Source organism: Schistocerca nitens, chromosome 9, assembly GCF_023898315.1.
Source record: "Schistocerca nitens isolate TAMUIC-IGC-003100 chromosome 9, iqSchNite1.1, whole genome shotgun sequence".
NCBI classification, from domain to species: Eukaryota; Metazoa; Arthropoda; class Insecta; order Orthoptera; family Acrididae; genus Schistocerca; species Schistocerca nitens.
Window position 1 is genome coordinate 276,066,120 of NC_064622.1, and position 17,226 is coordinate 276,083,345.

General features: G+C 41.9%; 1 long non-coding RNA gene across 1 annotated transcript in view; it reads right to left on the reverse strand.

Moving 5' to 3' along the window:
• Nucleotides 1–16,813, reverse strand: part of LOC126203165 (uncharacterized) — a 480,838-nt gene extending 464,025 nt beyond the window's left edge. Inside the window, exon 1 of the long non-coding RNA XR_007540232.1 lies at nt 16,609–16,813. This is a non-coding gene — a long non-coding RNA (uncharacterized LOC126203165). The remainder of the gene's footprint in view (nt 1–16,608) is intronic.
• Between the last annotated feature and the right edge of the window lie 413 nt (nt 16,814–17,226).

Genomic DNA, 17,226 nt, shown 5'->3' on the forward strand with positions numbered 1-17,226 from the left:
CTGCTGTACGTGATCGCGTGTTTCCCGTTAGCAAACAAATTTACCCACAGGCTTATCATCCATCTGTCTACGCCAACGAGGCGAACATGGACTTGTACTTTATATAAGTGAGGCGAATACGCTGTCTGAACCGTATTTCGAGTATCACTTGAAAGCAAGAAAGTTATGGCGCCGATTCTCCTTCCCCCACCAGCCAACGGCACAAAAAACTACCGAATTACTTCGGTACCAGGTACCCACCACCCCGCAATAACAGTCATTCACTGAGCTACGATTGCGCACGACATATAAAGACAGAGAAACAGTAAACTGTACATTGTCTTCCTGTACACTTCATCTTAAATTAGCTTATAAAAGAATTACGCCATTCATATTCCTTTCTTCGTAGCTTTAATGCGCACCGCACACAATAAATTTCGTGAGGGTGGGATTCCTCGTATAAAAATATGAAATCCATACAACAGCATGGGTTCGAAAATGTTCAGAGCCAGAGTTTTAACACAGTTAATTATATCTACTGTCTCAGTTGAATGTAAGTTTCGATTGCTTTTCGAATGTTTCTCCGCTTACTTATCGCCTGATAATTTCCATCGATGGATGTACATCATGTAACATAGCGTCCTTCACATGTCATATATGTGCACGAACGTAGCTTAGTAAATGTTACTCCGGCCAACAAATAGGATTAGTTGGATCTATTCCTTAAATCTCCGCGTCACCCCGGACATTTTTCTTAGGACCGTCGTCTGGTCAACTGTCTTTCTTGCATGAGATGTTGAGTCGAGTTCTCGGATTCGCGATGAGAAGTTCGAACGTCCGTCCAACCATCCAGATTTAAGTTTTCCGTAATTTTCATAAACTGATGACGACGAATGCTGGCAAAGTTTATAAGAAAAAGAATACAGCTAGTCTCCTTCCCCGTCCTCGTTCAACAAGGCATGCTCCATCTCTAATACGCTGGTCGTCGGCAGGACGTTAAATCAGGCTTACCTCGCTTGCTTTGTTATATGTCAGGGTCTGTATATGATCCTTCTACTTGCGCGGCATCAACTTTCGTGTCACTTATGCGACGCATTAACCCATTACCTTTTCGTTTTCTTTACAAGCTACACGTTGGCTATCCGGGGAAAGTAGGCGGAGCTTGTCCCATCAGCCAGTGTGCTACGAGCCGATCGCCAGCTTTTGCTCCTAAGATCTTCCGTAAAAAGGTCACCTTATAGTGTGCAATTACTAGGGTAACTGGCGCCCGGGTAAACTTCGACTTTGGCCCGCTCCACTAATATCTTCCCCGGTTTTTGTTTAACCCCCGTAGCTACTTAGCATTTTCATTGAGATAATCACGATTTCACAATGAAGCAAGAGGTACACATTTAAATAACTCTTTTAGTATAATTCAAAAAGAGAACACCACAAACTGAAAGTCACACTGCTTTTACCAGCAACGCCAGTTGGTACTTTCTGATATCTTCCCAAGGTATTTGATTATGTAGGTCGTGTTACTCTTCTAGAAAAACGAAGTTTTATTGGTGGATGGCTTCACAGATATGTACTTTGTATCATAAGGTAAGGAATGAGGAGGTTCTGCGCAGAATCGGAGAGGAAAGGGATATGTCTAAACCGAGATAAGAAGAAGGGACAGGACGAAAGGACAACTGTTAAGATATGAGGGAAAACCTGTAGAGGAAGACAGAGATTGGAATACATCCAGCAAATACTGGAGGGCGTAGGTTGCAAGTGCTACTCTGAGATGATGAGGTTGGCACAGGAGAGGGCCGCATCAAACCAGTCAGAAGACTGTTGACCCAAAACAAAAGTCATACTTAAACAGGAAGAAAAAATACAGTTCTTGCAATGTATGTATTTTACAGTGTCTGTGTAGTACGATGAAAATGTCATTCAGACATTTCGTGCCACAGCAAAGGGAAACTGAAGCAAAACATGTCTCTCAATGAGCGGTAAACAAATAATGTACGTGCAGTATGGAACGAAATACTAGGATGCACACAAGTGCTCGGATAGCAAAAGTTGTTAAGGCGACCGCTCGCGATATATGGGAAATCCGGGACCGACTCCCCGTCCGGTACAAATTTTCATGTGTTTCTAGTAAATGGTACAGCTGGTGTATAACAATTTACGGATACATTTCATGTAAAGAAAGTAAAAAGTTGCAAGCCGAGAACATTTTAGTGACTGGAAAAAAATCGTGAAAACCAGAGGGTTCAATCTCGGATTCACTCTTGTCCCTCGTATATGCGAATGACTTCTCACTTAAACTTCATTTTTTGCTGACGATATTAGTGTTACAACAAATCCCCTTAGAGGGAAAAGAACTGAAGGTTTTTTAATGATGTTTTCCAAGGAATTATTAAGCGTCTCTCTGAAACTTGACCCTCCCTTAATTTTGAGAAAACACTGTATATTCAGTTCTGTACAACAAACAGTCATACGAACAACTGATGCAACACATGAACAGGGGTCAGCAAACAGGGTAGAATGCTCCAAATTTTTGGGTGTGTATTCACTGATGAAAACATGTATTGGAAGAAATGTATTATTGACCTGCTCAAACAATTCTGCTGTTGGTGTTTAAACGTCCCGTCGACAACGAGGTCATTAGGGTTCGCTCTTCGTGTTAACTGTTCATCTTGGTTTATATATCTCCATTAAACGTCTTATGCAATAATTTTATGAAGTAGCTCATCGGTCATCACCGAGAAAGAAAGTGCTGATTACACAAAAGCGAGCAGTAAGAATAATTAAGCGGGTTCCCGTATGTGCATGTCTGCTTTCTCGTCATCATTGGCTCGTGAACAATACCGACCATTCCTACCCTGCGTCGTTACTGGTGACGAGAAATGGTATCTTTATGTGAACATCAGGAAAAGAAAGGAATGTTTGAGCGCAAACACAGCAGTAACCTCCCGTACAGAGATTTGCGCGCATCCACAAAAGATAATGTATGCATCTGGTTTAACAGTGACAGTTTGGTGTACTACGAATTGATTCCCGAGATGTAACCACCACTGCTGATATTTATTTTCAACAACGGAGATGTCTCGCAGTCGCCATCCAAGAACAATGAACACGAGGACTGTGTGAAGTGATGTTATTCTACGATAACACCCGTCCGTATACTGACATAAAACACTATACAGGAGTTGGGTTGGGATGTCATTCCGAACCAATTTTATTCACCTGATCCTGCGCCCTCAGATTTTCACCTTACCTGTTCTCTATCGAACAACCTTCCAGGAACTTCCTTTCCGGGTGAATACGCGCTCCGAACATAGTTCGACGAGTTCTTCGCCTCAAAACCAAGTGATCTACAGTCGGGGAATCGAGAAGTTAACCCAGCGTTGACAGACTTGTAAATAGTGAAGGACAATATATTATTGATAACTAAAGTCTCTGTTCTGTGTATCTTGTGTTTGTTAAACTTATGGAAAAAAAGCTACGAACTTCTGCACTAACACAATATGATCATCGTCTTCCTCACACAATCCACCTACTATACAAATTATGTATCATCCATCTACGACAGTAAAACTGAGACATGTGCATGACATGTACTTAAATAACTCATGAAAACGCTTCTCCGAAATGTAGGTAGTTCCCACAATGGATCACAAAGAGATAATCATTTACTTCGCAACAGACAGTACAATCAGTTGACAGTACAAAACAAAAGGAAGATCAAAACAAACTGCAAAACGATTTAGAAGAAAAATCGGAATGATGCGAAAAGTGGCAGTTGACCCTAAATAACAAAAAGTGTGAGGTCATCCACATGAGTGCTAAAAGGAAGTCAAACTTCGGTTACACGATAAGTAAACCTAATCTAAATGCCGTAAATTCAACTAAATACCTAGGTATTACAATTACGAACAACTTAAATTGGAAGGAACACATAGAAAATGTTGTAGGGAAGGCTAACTAACGACTACGTTTTATTGGCAGGACACTTAGATAATGCAACAGACCTACTAAGGTGACTGCCTACACTACGCTTGTCCGTCCTCTTTTAGAATACTTCTGCGCGTTGTGGGATCCTTACCAGATAGAACTGACGCAGTACATCGAAAAAGTTCAAAGAAGGGCAGCACGTTTTGCATTATCGTGAAATATGGGAGAGAGTGTCACAGGAGCGATACAGGATTTGGGCTGGAAATCATTAAAAGAAAGGAGGCGTTTTTCGTTGCGACGGAATCTTCTCACGAAATTGCAATCACCAACTTTCTCCTCCTAATGCAAAAATATTTTATTGACACCGACCTACATAGGGAGGAACGATCACCAAGATAAAATAAGGGAAGTCAGAGCTCTACGGAAATATATAAGTGTTCATTCTTTCCGCGCGGTATACGAGATTTAAATAATAGAGAATTGTGAAGGTGGTTCGCTGACCCTCTGCCAGGCACTTAAATGTGATTTGCGGAGTATTCATGTAGATGTAGATGGAGAACTATGTAATTCGAAGCATCGGAAAGGATCGCCTGGATTTATGAACTGCGGTACATTTTGTTACACGTCAATGACAAGTTACAAGAATGTAGAAAATCACAAGGGGGGATAAATCTCGATTACAGGAGCAGGGCTCCATACAGACAGATGGCGGAGATATTATCACTTGGGTTAGGTTTACACGATATGATAATCAAGCTAAACAAAATATTAGCCACCCATTTAAAACAACACAGTGGTCAGTTTGGAGCGCTGCGGATGGTGTAGAACTGGTTATCAGACGACGATGTGACCCTCCACCGTTGACGTAGGCCATGACAGTGGAGCGGCGTGTGTGTGTCAGTCGGCTGCCGGTAATAAGTGCCAGAAGATGAGTCAAATTTGACATGTGGCCAAAAAACTGTCGTGTTTGGATGTGCCCATAACCGTACACTGAAGGCAGATGTCCGTTCTGTTAGTGTATCGACGTCATCTGTCCAACGTGTCTACAAGGAATGGTGAATTACTTGCAGCAACACGTCGTAACAACAGTGGTCGTAGAAATATCCTGACTTACAGAGGCGGAGACGAGTGTCGTGTCAATGATAGTCTGTTTAAAATTCTACATGAATTGCTGCTGTCAAAGGCCTGCAGGTTCACATCTAAAGGAGCTGCATGCAGTGGGTATTAGGATACAGGTATATCGCAAAAGGCATGTGTTCATTAGATCAAACAACAAAGAAACTGCCGGCAGCTGTGGCCGAGCGGCTCTAGGCGCTTCAGTCCGGAACTACGCGGCTGCTACGGTCGCAGGTTCGAATCCTGCCTCGGGCATGGATGTATGTGATGTCCTTAGGTTAGTTAGGTATAAGTAGTTCTAAGTCTAGGGGACTGATGACCTCAGATGTTACGTTCTATAGTGCTTAGAGCCATTTGAACAAAGAAACTGGGCATTAGCTGATTGGAACCGTTTGGTGTGGTTCGACTAGTCACGGTTTTGCCTCTCTTCAAATAATGATGACGATGTTTGCTTTGTGGGGCGTTCAACTGCGCGGTCATCAGCGCCCGTACAAAGTCCCAATCTTTACACAGTCCAGTTTAGCCACTTTCACGAATGATGACAAAATGATCAGGACAACACAGACACCCAGTCCTGGACAGAGAAAAATCCCCAACCTGGCCGGGAATCGAACCCGGGATCCCGTGATTAAGAGGCAGCAACGCTAGCCACTAGAACACGAGCTGCGGACTCTCTCCAAATGATGCTAAGCGTCGAGTGCACTGACTGCGCAATACGGCGTCTTCCCCCAAGAGTGTGGGAAGGTACAGTCCAAGCTAAACATGTCCTACGGGTGTTTTCTGTACCATACGGCAGTGATTCCGGCTTTCATATTAACAAGCAATTTTTGTTGAGACCAAGTTATCGAAAATACAATGTCCATCGAGGTCTCTCGACACTCAAGCACAGGTACGAGTGAATCCGGCCCTAGCGTCATTGCCGTCAATAGTCGTGCGTTGTAAGGCGGCCACCATACAGGTTGCTGTAAATACATTAAAGTGACCACCTGCTAAAAACTGAATAACCATCTTTTGCAGCGCAGATCGATGCGAGACATCCAGGAAGATAGGCAGTGAGGTTCCAGAAGGTACTGAGCGGGAGTTTAGGATCCATGGCGCGAACAACCCGATCAGATGGTCGTATACATTCACGATCTGGTTTAAATCCGCGAACTTTGCCAGCCGGAAATCACGGTAAATTCATCCTGATGCTCTTCGAACCACGCACGTTCATTGCAACCCGTGTGGCACTTGTACTGTACTGCTGGTAGATGCCATCGTGCTGCACAAAAACAAACTGCACATACGGTTGGGCACGGTCCCCCCAGGATAGATGCATACCTATGTTGATCCACTGAGTCTTCCAGAATACAAGATCGCCCAGGGAATGCCACGAAAAAATTCTTCGGACAATAATGCTTCATTCTCCGGGCTGGACAATTCTGACAATTGTTGCAGGGTGTCTGCTTTCAGATGTTTCGCGCCGTACGCGCCAACGCCCATCTGTCCGATGAAGCATAAAAATGATTCATCTGGGAAGGTCACCTATTGCCACTCAATGGGCCTCCAGTTGCGGTACCGCTGTGCAAATTAAAGCTTTCGTTACCGATGAACAGCGGTCAGCATGGGTGTATGAAGCATACGGCTGCTGCGCAGGCTCATACGTACCAACGTTCGTTGAGAAGACACTGTGGGTAGCCACTTGGTTGATCGTCTATTCGTCCATACACATCTCCGTAGCCGTCGTTCGTACCTGTCATCCATGGCCCTTGGTAAACCACAGTTGCCTCAGCGCCAGTTTTGGATAGCGCGATTTGGATAGCCGATTTTAACCACGGCGGCACGCTAACTGTTTACAAACTTAGGTGTTTCAGAAATTCTTCCACCCTTGGCCCGAAAGCCATTGATCATGTCCTGGACATCAGGTAAATCGCTCCATTTCTGCATTGCGACGATGACTGCACCATCTTTCGCCCTCCCCCCCCCCCCCCCCAAAAAAAAGAAAACACCTGCCATGTGCGAGTGGTTGTTCTATGACAGCGTCGAACATGGGCGGTGGTCACATTAATATGACCGGGCCGTGTAATTTTATGACAACTGCAGGAGATGGGATGTTCGAAACCTGTAGTTGACAGTGACCTTTTTATCAGCAGTGCTTGATGGTTTGGAAATAGACTTTCTTCAAAGAGTTAGCATTTGATCTCATACACAGGAGAATCAAAATTTCAGAAACTATGCACCACTTGTTAGGCAAATTCCAAATCGCGATAATTAAGTATAAGGCTCGTACTGCTATAGTATTGCCAAGTCTAAATTGAAATAGAGGGAGCACGTGACACCCGTCATCAACAACAGCAAAGAGGGCGTCGAGCTTATCAATCGTATTTGACAGACGAATAACCGTCAATAACGCGACATGCCCTCACGGCGGAAGGCTCCACGCAAGGTATGGTATTTATCCCAAGACACTACCGGAAGTATTGTGATCAGTGGCTGCCAACCTCACAACTAACTCCTCGCTTACCGGTCAAATACCGCTGATAGCTTCTTCCCCGCTTTAACGCGCCAATGCCCTACCACGCTCCAGTGAAAAGGTGACTCGACAGGAACGTCCCCAAGAGCACAGCAACAGGTGTAGCAGAGTTGGCCCTGGCCAGTGACAGCAGGGACAGGCGTGACCTTACGAAGCGGTCCGTGGCGAGAAAGTGTGACAAGCGGCTCTCTCCCAGTCCGTGCTCTTCCTGTCTGACGGGAGGAATGACCGCGTACAACTAACATTAGTCTACTGGAACTACTGCTGCTGTTTCTAAGGCACAATGAAGGAAGATTAGGGTTTAATCTTTCGTCGTCGACTGTCATTAGTTGCGAAGTACAAGCTCGATTATAACAAGGATTGTCCATTCCCTAAAAGCATTAGTTATGGAATGATGGGACGGTTCTTAGATGTCTGAAAAGAGTTAGCTGTTCGATTGGGAATTATCAAATCTTACCACAAACCTATGGAGAGGGTATAATCAGAATTTTATTGGTTAACTATAAAGTTGTTGATGGCTCAGAGAGTAGTAACTTTACAAACCGGCTTGTAAACATCATTCTGTACAGAAAAAAATTATTACTTACTAGTTTAGTCATTTACTTACGAGTTTAGTCATTAAGAAGCTTTTCCTTCTTTGCTAATAGTCAGGAAATATATAGTTTACGTACTCTTAAAGTAATATTTTCATTTCTATGTTAAAAAAATATTTTTTTAACTGTCGATGGCTCAATACTGTAATTGCTGAAAGCTAAATAGTGTAGTATATAAGAAACTATCAGCCTCGATTGCGGTAATGAAACCAATCTTTACCTAGTTTTCAGCCCAAATAATTGAGCCTTCTTCAGAAGATATAACTGAATCTATAATTTGTCTGAATAGCCTATTCAGGCTGTTTTAGTTTTATTTCTAGACCATGCCCTCTTAGACAAATTATAGATTCAGTTATATCTTCTGAAGAAGGTTCAATTATTTGGGCTGAAACCTAGGTAAAAGGTTGGTTTCATTACCGCAATCGAGGCTTGTACCTGCTTATATATTTGATTATCACGATTGCTGACTGGGCTGCAATGCTGAAAGTACTAAATAGTGTAATTGTTGAAGACTAAATACTATAATTGTTGATGATTAAATATTGTGCTCACGCTGATGGCCAAATAAAAAAAATGTCTGGGATTGCGAAGGAAATCGACTAGATCTTATTACACGGAACCATCCCAGCATTTGATTTAACCGTTTTACGTAACATCTCTTACTTCGGCATGGCATTTTTCTGTAAGGATGACTGCTTACGGCTTTTGCGAATTATTTCAATTGCCAAGTTGAAGTATCGCCGTCAGTTTCGGACCACCGCTTTCAGATTTATTAAATAGCAATAACGCTTTAAAATTTCGACAGCGATGCTCTTTTACCTTCATATGGATTCGCTTATCAAGCTTTAAAGAGGACTTTGCTTTCAATTCTCACCGTATTCTCTCCAAAATTGGCGTGGAAGGAAGGCTGAGGTTAATGTACCGTATACGACGGGGTCATAAGAGATGGAGCACAAACTACAGTTGTAGAAGCATATCGTCCGTGTCCTTTTCGAAAGGACCATAGCGGAATTTATTTAGTTTGATTTACGAAAACTAGGAGAAACCTAAATAGGTATGACTGGATGGGAATCTGAAACCTGATGCACTCGGCTTGCAAGTCCAGAGATTAATCCTTGTGCCAACTCGCTCAGCTACTATAAACTAATATCAGAGAATGAAAACATCTCTACGGACACGATTGTAAGCCGGCTGTGCAGCAGCTTCACGCTGCCCACACAGGCTGAGAGAGACAGACTACCTCGGAATATATATAGCTCACCCTTTGTAGGTTGCGTGAATTCTTCTCCAGTTCAATAAGCTTGGTACCTAACTGGCGATTTCCACACACGATATCCAAAAAGAGACATAAATGCAGAAGACCGGGTGGAATCCGTGTTTCTAGATTCACTATCACGCAGTCTCCTATAACAGGAATTACGGTACTATATTGCCAGTTACGCGACAGACCTTTTTGAAAAGCAGAACACAGCAATTAGTGTCTTTAAAAAAAAAACACCTAATTTCTACTTCGACCCAGGGAAGCGTGATAAGGCCTTTGTTCATTTCATAACAAGTCGCTGACAAACGGAAACAAAAAATGGACTTTGTTTGTACTGTAATATCGCAAACCTTTCATTTCCATGGATTCGTGAAAACGCCCTACAAATAATGAAACATTCGTACAAAGAAATATGCGCAATGCACAAATATATAAATACAACACCTTCCCGTGTCTACTACGAGGTTTAGTAACCATCTCAATGGCAACGCCTCTTCATAACTCTAAAAACGGCTATAATTTTCCCGTATAGCCCTTTGCGTTTCACATTTGAAAGCTGTCAAAAGCGCTGCCAGGTGTCAGAGATTTCCCGAGTTGAGTGTCTCAGTAGTCAAGAATAAATGCATTACAAATTTCCCGCATTATGCGGCATTTGTTCACGGATCTCAGTGTCTACGATATCATATCTCTTGAACCATCTTTCGTACAATGATGTTTTTGTGTAGGTACATTCAGCGGCATAAGTGGACATGTCTGCGATATATGGCTCTGAGCACTATGGGACTTAACTGCTGAGGTCATCAGTCCCCTACTTAAAACTAACTAACCTAAGGACATCACACACATCCATGCCCGAGGCAGGATTCGAACCTGCGACCGCAACGGTTGCAGACTGTAGCGCCTAGAACCGCTCGGCCACTCCGGCCGGCTCTGCGATATATGTTGTGAATATAGTTAGTACTTAAGGGGTAATTAATTTAACCGTTATACGTGATGTGGCAGTTTTTCACGCATCTCAGTGTCCACGACGACATATCTCCGGGTGAGCTGTGAGTGGTACAATGATATAATTTTGTAGGTTAATTTGGCGGTATATAAGGATACTGTAAGCGAAATTTATTGCGAACAGAGTTAACAGCAAAGGGGTAATACATCTAAACGTCACGCACAGCGCGGCAGTTTTCATGCATCTCATTGTTTATGAAGTCATATCGCCCATTTTTATATGTATGGATGGATTAGTGGATTGTTACCGTATTTGTTGTCATTGATAAGTTCAGAGAAAACTGAATTTCCTTTTCCTAACACCGAACGTCCGCTACCTGCTGAAAAAGTAATTTTCTTCTGATTATTGCTGTGGAATGATTTCTGATCGTCTGCAATTGCGACTGTGTTTAATAGAATCGACATGCCATGTACTGATGCGAAAAAGGAAAACACGATTGTTGGTGGTCGTGGAACAGCACAGTTTCTGGTTCAGACCCGGATAGAGGCAAGGATTTTCCTCCTTCCTGTCTATCCAGGATGGCCCCATGTCCACGCAACCTACTATTGAAAGGGCACCGCAGATCTTTGCCAGAGGTAAAAGGCGGCCACACGATGGGCCTACAAGCCTCCCCCTAATACGACAGTGCCGCTGCGAAGAAAGGCTCATCTCTAGTTGCCACCATGCTCACAGCCCGACCATGGGTTTGCGCCACAGATTTTTCCTTTATTAGAATGTTTGAGACGCAGACACAGTTGAATTATCATGGTGCAGTGAACGTAATACTCAGCTGAACTGCACAGATAAATGACGATAATTTAGTCACGCAAAAGAATGTTTTAGAGAGAAACTACTTCTAAAATTTTAAGGACCGTAGAAATATGGCAACTTCTTTTGCATACTGCTTCTGAAATGATCACAAGAATAAAATTACACTAATTACAGACCGCACAGATGCATTAAATAAACCCGTTCTAGGCACTACAGTCTGGAACCGCGCGACCGCTGCCGTAGCAGGTTCGAATCTTGCCTCGGGCATGGATGCGTGTGATGTCCTTAGGCTAGTTGGGTTTAAGTAGTTCTAAGTTCTGGGGGACTGACGACCTCAGAAGTTAAGTCCCATAGTGCTCAGAGCCATTTGAGCCATCATCAATGGTACAGGATAAATTGTACAATAAAAAGTACCGATTAAGTGCCTTAGAGTGAGATATAGAGAACAGAGGTAAATGAGAGCATAACTATACAATCTCCCGGAAGAAGTTGCAAATATTCAGGGATATGACAGGAACGATCATTCGAAGCAAAATAGTCTAAGCGTGAACTCCAAAATGCAAACCTTAAAGAGCTATGATCACCTGTATAATTGAAGATATGTCTTCCTCTGTAGATGAGCAAGCGCTCATAGCTCTTAAGGTATGCATTTTAGAGCTAATGTCTACAAGACTTATATGCTTAGAATGATCTTCCCTGTCATATTGCTGAATACTAGCCATACCTCCTAGGACGCACTGTATCTAATTTGATTACATGTGAAGTCGTCTAGTTTTAGAGACAATCCCCGAACGCCTGTTTCACATTTTGTTCAAATTTGGTGTGCCGATTTTTCTGAACGACCAAAAGATTTACAAATCTCTAGCTCCCAAATTTTACTAGTTGCGAGCAGTGCCTTAAATGGAGAGTGCCCAATTAAAAAAATTTTAGCCACATTCGAAGTGCTATAATTCAGTGCATAATTATGGTGAAGCTGTAAGACTAGGTAATATATTTGAAGCGGCATATTGTGCACATTCTGTAAGTTTTATGTCATTTGGTTCACTGTTTCTGCTCCCACAGGCACCTAAAATTGCCAATAAATTTTGTTGCTAAATTTATCCGAAGTTGATGCAGCTTGATCTCTCTGTATAGTTCGTTTAGGAACCTCTCATTCTGTGACCTTAGTTACTGATAATTTTTTCTATAAAACCTGTTGGTTTTATCACTTTTGGTGTCATAGGTTTCTGAATAGACAGGACTGAATTTGCCCAAAAACCATTTTTTTTTGTTTGTTTGCCAAAGTGATGGAGTCGTTAAAACCTTCTATCTCAGAAAGTACGACTGGTCCATATTAGCATAACTACCATTCGAAAGAGCATCTTTTTATTCACAAAAAAATTACGTCATTGTTTTTCCTGTGGAGGTCTACAATTAATTAGTAAAGTTTCTCACTCGAATCAATATTTTGGAGCAACAGGAAACATAAGAATTTTTAAAGAAGCAACTTTTCATGTCTTAGGCTGTCACTCATTATGCACAATACTTTGCGCTGTGTTTGCTCATTTTCGACAAAATAAACAATAATTTTCAGGAGGTGATGCCGTAAAACGCGTATATATTTTAAAAGTGTTACTGCCTTGAGTTTCTGATAAAATTTTATTTTTCAGACAACAATGAGATGCACAATAACTTACGAATTTTCCCTCTGAAAACATTGGACAGGAAGCATTCTTGACAACGAAGAGGCATTTCTCTTCAAAATAAAGCCATGCAATTACTTCGTCCAGTTTAATAACTTTTTGAAACAAAGTGGTGGATGGTCAGGTCAGAGACTTTTTATGCTATCGTGGTAAGTAATCAGTTACTTAGCTTGAAGTAACGCACAACCAGTTTGCATATATTGTTTGTACTGAAAGATTCTTCAGGATAAGCGCCCTTGTACAGATCAGAAAAGTGTGATTCAATCCCAGGTCGACCTTCACACTGATACAACATGCTAACTTTTGATTCAGTGCTGCAAACTGTCAATGATGCTACTATAGCTGAGTCGACATAAGTTGATCTGTGGCGTTGCAGTGGGCTGAGCGCCTCACTGTTATTACAGCTATATAGCCGGCTATTGTTTATACTTGCAGCCATTTGCGCGCCATAATTTAAAGGTGGCAGTGATCTACTTACTATGTATAACCCCGGCGCAAACTAAGTTGACCCTCGGGTCGGTAGCTGATGGGAGTGACCGTATTGGCATTCCACCCCTCCCCCCCACCCAAAAAAAAAATGTCTTCCCGGTGGGTTCCACTACGCACCTATCACCAGTTCTGTTTACGATAAGTCATTTAAGTGTTATGGGATGTGGCTTGGATAGTGTTGTTGGGTCAACCCGTCGGCTTTGGCCCATGACGTAACCGTGTTATGTGACTTCATTGCAGCACGGCAAGTTTGAAAAGGGACTGTATTTGCTGTGGGAGTGTTGGGACAAGCGGTAGCACACATTAGCGCTGGGTTTTATGTTTCTAAACTGTTTGTGAAAGATGTTAGTGCAACATTGGATTTGTACTGTAAGTTATTCGGTTCTTTTGGAGTTAGTTTTTGTTGTCTTGTCATTGACTTATTTTAATGTCGTTAGTTTATTGGTTATTAATTTGTTTTCGGTTTTGAAATTAATTCATGTTGTTCATGGTTTGGATAGAAATTTTTGGAATTTCGTCTGGTACTAGGCATGTATCTTACGACAAAATCTAATAGTCATTCGTTGGTTGCTGCTACGGGCAGTTATATGGCCTCGTGGAGGAATATGTTGTCAGCAGTTTGCAGAATTTATAAAATTGAGCGAAGTCTTTGCTTCTCAAACCACCGAAGAGTGTATGCGGCGGTGTTTTTAGAGCGTTTCTGGTTATTTTGGTTTTCTAGTGTGTGTGTGTGTGTGTGTGTGTGTGTGTGTGTGTGTGTGTGGACGGGGGGGGGGGTGCGCACTCGTTCGGCAGCGTAAATCTGTGAGATTGCTGTGGATACGTTTTGATGTATTTTTGATGTTGATCGTAGTAAGTGTGGTGAGTTTCTGTGTGTTCCTAATTTGCTTTGAGGTGTGGGTACTGAAATGTATGTTACAGTAGTTTATAAGTTTGTTATTTGTGTAAGTAGCTGACGTTCATATTTAGGACATCACTGTTTATAGCGGTTGGTAGAGTGTGGTAGTTATTTTCATTGCGTTAGGTTTTCATAATACATTGCTTGTTGTGAATTGTTGGTATTGTGGGCTCACTTTCAGCTACATAGGCCAAGCGAAATTTGCTGTACCGGATTTTCGAGTTATGTGTGGGTTCCTGGTATCGGTGCTTTCGTTTGAGCTAGATAGATCAATTGAAATGTACGATACCAATAGCGCTTTTTTTTTTTTTGGTCGGGTTGATTATTGATGTTTCCGTGTACGTCCTTTGAGGGTTAGTATTTGTTTGAAATGGGGTTTCGATTGTTATTGACATATTTTTGACACTGCCCGAAACGCCGTACTTTCCGTAGTTACCCCTTAGTTTCGTTCTACTGCTGGAGTTAAATATTTCGCGTCTTATTGGTGTTAGTTCGCTGGTGTACGGTAATGAGTGAGGTTGTGATCGCCTTACTGAATACGCTTGAAAGCGCTTGAGCTGCTACAGGTGTGTGTGTGTGTGTGTGTTTATTTTGATGACGTCATGGGTCAAAGCCAACTATTAACTGCAGTACTCCATTGCAGTTTTACAATTTTTAACGTGTCTCAAGGCTTTAATAACAAGAACAGACCGCTTTCCAAACTACCCTACGCTCGTGGAGATCTCATACGTAAGTCGGATTTTGTTTAGTGTTAGTGACATCATCCATTGGTAGTTTTTTTGAGGCTCAAATCTCCACAATGTCATTAGTCTATCAGGCGGTATCGCGATGTCGACTGATCCCCTCTACAATTAGGTCGAATTTATCTAGAGGTCAACCTGACAGGAGCATACTTTGCACTCACATTCGTTGTGTTAGCAAACTCTCAACCAAACTGTCACCTTCAAAACCGACCAAATCCACACCTCGAGCAACGCTATGGATAAGGCTGTCGTTGCAAATTCAAGCTAACTCAGAGCGCCCACGACAAAATTTTTGTTGCAGAAATATCATTCGAAGCCCTTAAGCTGGGAGTAATAAGGCTAGATCCTAATATGTTACATTTTCAATAACAACATGAAAGTGTTTTACCGAGCATCGTAGGGATAATTCATTAACAATTTACGTTTGTTAGTAACTGAAACACACTTCAAGTATGGCTACGAGTCTGTGGCCCTGCACTTAAATTGATGTTTCCTGTCTACATAGCAAGGATATGATTTTATATTTTATAAGGAAATAAAAAACTGCAGTGAGAAGTATTTTGAAAGGCAGTTTCAATAAGTGATGTGTACAAAACAAAACTGCCCATAAATACGCTCTTGTTAAAACTAAATTAGGGAAATACATTCACAGGATTTAGACACGAATTGTTTATTTTAAAAAGCAGGTTAAATAATTATTATTTTAAGTTCTGATCGACCATATTCACAGCTACTTACACCACAGGTAAAGTGTTGTCTGCTGTTAGACACGCCAAGTTAAAACAAATTAACTTTTACATTTTTATAGCCTTTATTCTGTTTGTTGCGTTACTTTGTTGTTTATCGTTATGTGGTCAAAAAGCACAGGCTAAAGATGTTCCACAACATCCCTCATTCGTTTACTGAAACCTGCTATTAGTCTGTTTTGAAATTACGAAATTATTCTCAGCGTCACTATACCCGATATTTTACAGAACAGTCTTAAAGACTGACTATATAGTAACACTCTGTTGGCTAAATTCCATTTGGCACCATCCTCTTCTATTTACGTTTTTCAGGTCTATATCGCGTAAGACGGCGACCGCCTAAATGTCATACGAAAACATTCTAACATAGTTTTATTATTATGTAGAGCTTGAAAATGTTTTTACATTTTTACGATGAAGAAAACGGCTGCTGGCAAACAATTACACTTTGAACTGCGCATCGATAATTTAAGCACTAAGAACATACCACAAGTCTTTTGCAGACGTGTAGTGTCTTCATCCTCATGTGTCATTACTCTTGAAATGTAACGAACAACGACGAATGTAAATACACTGATTGTCCAAAAACAAACAAGTGTGAGTGAAAAATAGGAGCTATTAATTAGTAATGCTTGGCGCTACACCACGAAGGAAATCATCGCACATAAACAGTGTCTGTTATCATAACTCCTGCATATCTGTCGTAAGTCTGTTTCGAAGCAAGGGTTAGTTTACATGAACTGATAAATTATTTTTTAAAACATGCAGATATGGGTCATTCTCGTCGCCCGCTATCGTCGATGAGCGGAACAGCAAACTAGTTCAACTTTCTAGGGATCCCAGTTCTATGCTTACGGGCAGAAGAGGCCAGCAACCTGAAAGCTCTTACAGCCGGCAGGCTCCGCTTACCTCGCTGTAACTGTCAATCGACGGCTGCTTGCATATCTATTGGCGAGAAGGACGTCCCGGCACAATGTAGAAATGAATGCAGGTGGATTAGTAGTGACTACCGGTTGCACAAGTCAACACCCGTAAACACTCACACACGCTATAACCACATACGTAACACACAACAACGGAACAAACGCTCTCCCACTACAGCTGCTGGCAGGAAGCAAGATGGCCGCGTATGGGTGCCGCCTTCCGATCCAAAGATGTTCGAAGGCAAAGATAGGTCGCTCGGCGACGACGCTACACAACAGGCGCGAATGCAAATGACATTGACCACAGACGCAAACGCGCGTCTTATTTGAATCCTGTAAAGTAAATTTCTGTGAGTTTTCTAATACAATTGCAGAAATTAAATCGATTACCGCTGCAAAAAGTCTTAACCAACATATTGTCTATTTTTTTGCGGTAAGCGGCTTGTGATTTCTTGCTTTCTGGTAACAATAACACCTGGTTTTTCAAGGCTGTCTCATGAGCAGCTTATGATAATATTTAGTTTCGAACAATAACCGTTCAGTTCCAGTTACTATAAAGCACAATCAGTGGCGTTATTCATCAGACTCACATAGGCAGTACTGT